This window comes from Ochotona princeps, unplaced genomic scaffold (genome assembly GCF_030435755.1).
Source record: "Ochotona princeps isolate mOchPri1 unplaced genomic scaffold, mOchPri1.hap1 HAP1_SCAFFOLD_3690, whole genome shotgun sequence".
Lineage (NCBI taxonomy): Eukaryota > Metazoa > Chordata > Mammalia > Lagomorpha > Ochotonidae > Ochotona > Ochotona princeps.
The window spans coordinates 24204-32816 of NW_026696486.1; positions in this window are offsets into that span (position 1 = coordinate 24204).

The window sequence follows — 8613 nt, forward strand, 5'->3', positions numbered from 1 at the left end:
TAGGTTGCAGTACTTGTACTAACAGTGCGAGTAATGAAGGAGAAACACAAAGAGGGAGTGAGCGTAAGCCGTGGCATACTAACGTTGAAGGGCGTATATAGAGAAATTTGAGGAAATATACACAAAAATGAAGAGTAAGTAAGTAGCTAATCAATACCGGAGAAAACAAAGGAGGAGGGCGCAAGCAGTTTATTTAAGTAAGTAAAGAGTTTATTTACAGATAAAGATCAAGTAGGGAAACGCACAGGGAGGGAGCGTACGTAGTAGTAGTAGTAGAAGTATTAGCCCAGTCACATTGGAGTGAATATGTTTAAAAGTAAAAAGGATGGTAGAGAGCTTCTCCATACGAGAAAAAAGTACAAGGGAGACGTCACACAACCACGGGGAGCAAGCAGTTCTTTTACAGAGACAGAAAGAAGGAGAAACGCACAGAAAGAAAAATGAGGAAGTATTTTATTAAGAGGATAGAAATGTAGACACCATTTATGAAAAACAAGAAAACTTACATTCGCCCAGGCATGTACTTGACGGCGCCACCTTGACAAAACTTCTCTCCACTGGCGCACGCTCAAAGGCTGTCACGACATCCACACACACATTCATACATCCATACACATTCACCCACATTCATGAATACATACACATATTCATACATACACACATTCATACATACATACATTCACATATTCACACACATTTATACATGCATACATACACATATACACACACACATTCATACATATATACACATATTCACACACACACACACACATACTCTCATACATACATACACACACACACACACATATTCCCACGAATTCATATATACATACATATAGTCACACACATTCATATATACATACACACACATATTCACACATACATACATACATCAACATATGTAAATACATACATACATACATACACATACATACATACATACACATACATACATACATACACATACATACATACACATACATGCATACATCTGCATACATACGTACATACATACATACATACATACATACATACATACATACATACATACATACATACATACATACATACATACATACATACATACATACATACATACATACATACATACATACATACATACATACATACATACATACATACATACATACATACATACATACATACATACATACATACATACATACATACATACATACATACATACATACATACATACATACATACATACATACATACATACATACATACATACATACATACATACATACATACATACATACATACATACACACATACATACACACAAATATTCCCACGAATTCATATATATATGTATACATATAATTACACACATTCATATACACATACATATATTCACCAGCATCATACATACATACATACACATATTCACACACACACACACATACATTCACACATAAATACACATTCACACACATTCATACATACGGACGCATATTCACACACATTCATACATACGGACGCATATTCACACACATTCGTACATACGGACGCATATTCACACACATTCATGTATATGCACGCACTCATACACATTTATCCAAACACACATATCTTCACACACATATATTTATGTGTATTCATATATACACACAGCTTCACACACATTTATACATACATGCACATATTCACACACATGCATACATATACACAGATAATCACATACATTCATACACACACAGACATATATTCAGACACATTCACACATACACATATTCACACAGATTCATATATATATATACACACACACACACACACATATTCAGACATACACACACTTTCAGACACATACAAACACATCTTCACACACATTCAGACATTCATACACATACACACATACACGCACTATAATACATACAGAAACACACACTTGCACACATTCACATTCAGACAGACAGACACACACACAGACACATACACTCGTAGACACGCTTTTAGACGTATAGAAACAAACAGTCAAGCACAATCACACACACGTTCACACACATTCGCCCACATACACACACATACACACACGCACACACATTCCTAAACATAGAGAAACAAATTTCCACACACATTCACACACACACACACACATTCACACACATACACATACATACACACACTCCTGAACATATACAAACAAGCCTTCGCACACATTCACACATACGTACTCCTACACATATAGAAACAAACACTCGAGAACACATTCACACACACACACACACATTCACACACATACACATACATACACACACTCCTGAACATATACAAACAAGCCTTCGCACACATTCACACATACGTACTCCTACACATATAGAAACAAACACTCGAGAACACATTCACACACACACACACATTCACACACTGACATACACACAGACATAAAAAAACATACGCAGACATACACAAACACACTTTTACATACTTCCACACGCGTACACATACAAAAACATACCTAGACATACACAAACAAACATTCGCTTACATACACACACACAGATATACACAAACACGTAGATATACGAGTACACCTTCACACATTCAAACATGTACACACGTACAGCTAGACATACACAAACAAACATATCCACGCACGCACACATAACCACATCCCCACATGTAGACGTACGAGAACACCCAACACACGCACTCTCACACACACGAATACACACGGCAAGACATGTTCACACACACACACACACACATACACACACACACGCGAACACAGAGGAAGGCTGACAAAAACACACATTCACATGCATACACTAACAGTACAGAAACATACGTTAACGCGCATACACACACAAACAAAAACAAACTCACACAAACACACACACATGCACCCACATACTTTTATATATATATATAAACATATGTACACGTAGTGTTGGTGACCCAAGTACGAAATATACACCCGCATACGTAGTGGCAGCAACAGCACCAGTAATACGATTGTCCCTAGCAACAGCCGTAGCAGCAACAGCAGCAGTAGCAATTGTACAACGACCAACCACCGCCTAAGCAGCTGTAGCAAAAGGAGTGGTGGAAGCAGCGGCAAAGGACTATGGACTACCATTACACACCGTGAAAAGAGAAATGCTTTGTGGAAGACGAATATTCTCACAAACACAACAATATCAGTAAGTCTACTACACGCAGGATAATAGCAGCAGTCCTAACAACAAATAATAATGTCTGAGTACATGAAAGCGGAGAAGGGAAATGAGCAAAAGGAGGAGGAGTCTGAGTCTTTACACACACATATGTATGTAAAGACCTCACTATATATACAACTAGTGATACGCGTAGCAGCACGTTAATAACATATAGGTAAAGAAACCAATATTTATATTACTGGAAATCAACAAGGCAGCTCGCTCAACACAAATACGTGAGGACATCACTATAGATATATATCTATCAATAGAAATAACAGTAGCTATCTCCAAACGTGTATGTATGGGCCTTATTATCTATATATGTAGTAGAAGTGCAAATAAAAGTAGCAGCTCTCTATCTCTCTCTTTCACAACACATAGATATAAAGACATAACTATATATACTAGATACACAAGAAACACCTCCCTCACACACAACATACACATAGAGTCATCAGTTCTCTCTAAGTATATATATATATATTTTTCAAACGAATTTAGCAACTCTCTCTACTCAAATATATAACAGCATCACTACATATATAGATGTATGTACGACTCAAAATAGTAGGAGTCTCCTAAACAACAGATAATACAAAACTTCTTCAAAGCATATCAGAGAAGAAAAATACATAGGAGTAAGAGTACCACACGAGATTAGGTGGGGTCAACTGACAAGCATCAATCACTGTAAATATATATATATATATATATATATATGGAGGTCTGCTGCTGTCAATGTAATATATACATATATATATAGAGAGAGAGAGAGTGAGAGAGAGGTATACTCTTGTCAAAAACGAAAAGAAAGGAAAGACACAAGAACTCGATTGCCCTCAAGAGGATGTCTTATGCGCCGAATTGAAATACTACGGAGTGTCTCTCAGTGTATCACTAACACGTTTGCACACCTGCCAATGAGAATAGTGTGAGTTTTAATAGCAGCAGCAACACCCACTCAAATGCAGAATATTGAAACCCAGCAATGGAAGAGAAACAGAAATTCGTTTAGTAGTAGCTACATCTATTCACCGCTGTAGGAGGAGATCGCTGGAAGTCGTTGTATTTCTCATGAGGTCAAGACATATATTGGAGATTGTTGTGATAGACGAGCATTTAACACCTGTATACACAGATGTACAGAAGCTGCCTATAACGTCTCTAGGAAAGAGCGGAAATCTCGAGAAAAACTACCTCCCGATAGTTATTCTCTCTTTGATGCACGTGTATTATACTGCACTAGAGACACTGAAATGTATATGTATATCAACTACGCGGAGATATATATATATATGAGATACACACTTATGCAGGTAGTGGAGCTGTTGTCGTATGTCCATTGATATAAGTATATGTGACGATATAAATATACACTCACATATGTTGTGGAGATACTGTCGTATGTTTGCTACATATATATAATAATACCAATACATGAGTACATACGTAGTGGAGATGTTGTCGTATCTATGCTCTATGTATATATATATATATATTAATACCGATACATATTTAGATATGTAGTGGAGCTGCTATACATATATACATATATATACAATAGTACCGATACATATTTACATACGAGGTGGAGCTGCTATACATATACGTATATATATGTATATACAATAATACCGATATATATTTACATACGTAGTGGGGATATGGTTATGTCTGCGATATATGTATATATAATAATACGGATATATATATATATATTTTTACACACATAATAGAGATGTTGTCATACTTCTGATGTATGTGTGCGTATGTTAATAGTACCTCCAGACAAAGAAGTAGTAGAGAAAGAGAGAAAAAATGTTCGGCAGCTTGATATCACTTTTCAGTGGCTCGTGTATAGCCTCATTGTGATGTTTGCAGGTTCTCCCTTCCACATAACCACGTTGTATGCGGGAGAGGCTCAGCCACAGAGAGAAAGGCGTTGCTTTGTGTGTGACGGTGGTAGTGATCCCGCTGCTCAAATTGATGTATACATCCACGAACATGTACTCAACATCCGTACCTACATCCTTCACAAATGAGATATAGTGGCATAGACTTTGGTATATACATATATACTAAGCGCGATAGCGAGAGAGAAGTCCTCTATTACCAGTGCCACACTCTGAGCGTATTTGTATACATGTATATATATATATACCTATACATAGAAACATACTCAGAAGCCCGAAGTATTTCCATATACAATATATTCATATATGAGGTATGTATGTTGTTTCACACTCATATGTGTATTTGATAATACACTAATATACACATATATATACATATATGTATGTGTATATATACATGTACATATATGTACGTATATATATATGGAAGTACAGATATATGTGTGCCATTCTTTAGAGAAGATATATACGTAGCCTAATGCAGATGCATGCCCTTTGATGATGATCAGGTGTCCGCAAACATTTGAGAGTATATATATGGTTTTAAGAGCTTTGTATACATGCATGCACGACTACGTATGCATAGTAAAGCGCAAAGCTGTATGTACTCACCAGAAAAGTAGGAGGAGGAGAGAGGGAGGAGGAGAGAGGGGAGGAGGAGAGGGAGAAGAAGATATATGTATCTATATATGTATATATTGACGTATGCACATATGTATAGGCACTGTATGAGAGTGCACATAGCCGTAGTGTCTTGTGTGCATGACGCTTGTCATTTGAGAAGGTTTTCTTTATGCACAACGCATATAACACAAGTCATAGATAGGTATCAGCACTAGAACAAGACACTAGAAGCTGAGAGGTACGACGAGGAAAAATGTTTGTGGTATTGAAAAGAAGCTCTCTGACCTTTGACGGAGAAGGCGTTTGTGGGTGCCATGATGACGCAAAGGATCTCCTTCGTTGCTGTGGCGGTACTGCCCGCGAGTAACGAACGTATCCCGCGCTGTTTCTCGTGTGTTGGACGTCTGCGTCCCTCTTGGCAATTTGTGCGGGTGTGAGGCGCTTCTCTCTCTCCCTGCAAAAGTGTTGCTTCAACACATCACACACGCACATACACACACAACACACATACGTTCAAGTATACATACAGAGATACACAATGAATTACACATACACACACATATAGACACACACACACACAGAGACACACCGATGCACATACATACATACACATCAGTGCACATATGTACATACATGCATGCGTACACACACTCACACGCACCGATGCCCACATATATATACACACACGCACAACGACGCACACCTACACACACCACACACAACGACGCACACAAATACACATACATATCCACTTTATACAGTCTAACACACAACACGTACACACAAGCATGGAATTGCTTGCGAGGGAATGTCGGCCGGAATCTGGTTCGTGAAGGCAGCGAACACGAAGGGTCTCCTTGCAGAGCCAAGGAGATGAGCTCCTTTCCTCTTTCTCTTCTACTGGCGTTCTTCCTTCCTCTCCCTCTCTCTTAGAGTCTCTCTGAATGTTCAGTTACCACATGAAAAATTCTAATGCGTGTCTTCACAAACGCGCCTTTTCTTTGCCGAAGCATCAGAACGCAAACGGTCTTCACCTTCCCCTACATCGTGTATACGGCAAGCTCAAGACTCGCGTACATGGGGTTCCTCTTCTTTTCTGTGTACATACAGCCTCTGAAGTTACGTCTGGGTGAGTCTTATCTTCTTTCATGTATACGAGAGTCTACCATCGTTTGTACATATCAACGCCGTGGAGGCCGCCGCAACGACTGACGCCGCCACGCAAAACTGTCCGTAAAACTGTCGGCCTATCAAAGAATTGTCGAGATCGCAGCCAGGCTCCTCAGTTTGAGTTTGGCTTTGTGGAGGCTTTCGACGACTTGTGTGCGCGTGTAGGGAGCTTTTCATGAAGGCGCGACACGAACACACAGACGTGCGCACACAGAGGCACTGCATCCCGAGCACTTTCACGTGAATGTTATTGTTATTATATATGCGCAAAGGTATCGGAGAGCTGCGTGCACCGCCGATTGCCCCTACGTAATAGGGACAGGAAATCAGAGTTTGCGTGTGTACACGGTGACAACCTCTACACGAGGTAACTGGCCCAGCGTCCGCGCATTTGCATGAATAGACTGCAGGGTCTGCACTATCTGCGAAGAAATATAGGCTAGTGAGTGCGCAACACTGTCCAGTACAGTGCGTCATAGTTGCCAATTATTTAGCACCTGAGGAGAGGCCGTGGCTGGGTTCCCGGCGCGGCCGGCCAGGTGTGAGTCGCGAGGTTTCTTCATCACGCGAACCCAAGTAAGACGCTGACGATTTTTTGCTGAGCTGTCCACTAGGTGACGATAGTGAGCGGCCGTCCGCGAGCTCTAGGGGGAGCCTTTACGAAGAAACGAGCTCAGTCGAGCAGTTTTTATGTGAATACGCAGATGGTCTTGTTCCACGCTGCTCTCGATTGTTGCATTCAGTTGGCAAAGGCAGTCGCTCTTCTTGTAATGAAGACAGAGACCACTCTGTGCGGCGGATCTCCAGTCTCTCGTGCACAGAGGAAATCTTCTCGGAACCACTATAATTACCTTCATGTGAGATATTTCTGCTCCAGGTACGCACATCGATACGTTCTCTGATAGGCAGGCGAATGTATTTGCCAAGCTGATCTCAGGTTGTGCTTTCACGCCGCGCAGACACACTAAGTGCCATACTGAGCCGTCACCGTCGCGTTTGTACACAGTATACACATAGTACTGCCTTCGCTTACTCCTTGTCACAACATGGGTGCAGAAAAGACGACAGCACACAAAATTTCAGGCAAGTAGTTTTCATCTTGTCACCACCACATCGTATTCAATGCTTATGAATGTGGACTCGTAAAGGATGCATGTTGAGCTAAGTGCTTTTGCAGCACCTCTGGCAAGTGCGTAAGTAGAGAATGGTGTGCTGCGGCCGCTTTATGCGTAAAATTTCCGCGTGGCGGCTGTCTCCCGCTCTTCTAGGTGGTACATGCAGCTAGTCAAAGCGAGTAGTTGTTACGGTAGTTCTCAGTGTAGGGCGTTTCGTGGAGTTTTGTGCGGCCCCCACTATCAGCTGCGCACGTTTACCATTGACTGAGTTCAAGACTGACTCCCATGTTTCTTCTCTAACTAGGTAGACCCGTGCGTACGAGATCGCATAAATGTTTGTCTAACATCGTGAGCGACCAGCCTGCCTGGAGGGGTCTGGAGTGTGTGTCCGTACACCGCAACGGAGTGCATGCGCTAGCAGTTCTTATTTCTTTAAGAGTTTTAAACATTGCTGCACACAGTTCTAGGCGATCATTTCCATCTTTTGGTGACGGTAGAGCGGAGTGGACGACAACGAAAACGCATGGCTTTTCTCGGCTACCAACCACAGAGGTAAAAATGATCCCTCGACGCAACGGGCACCATGCGAATGGCCTGGTGCATGGC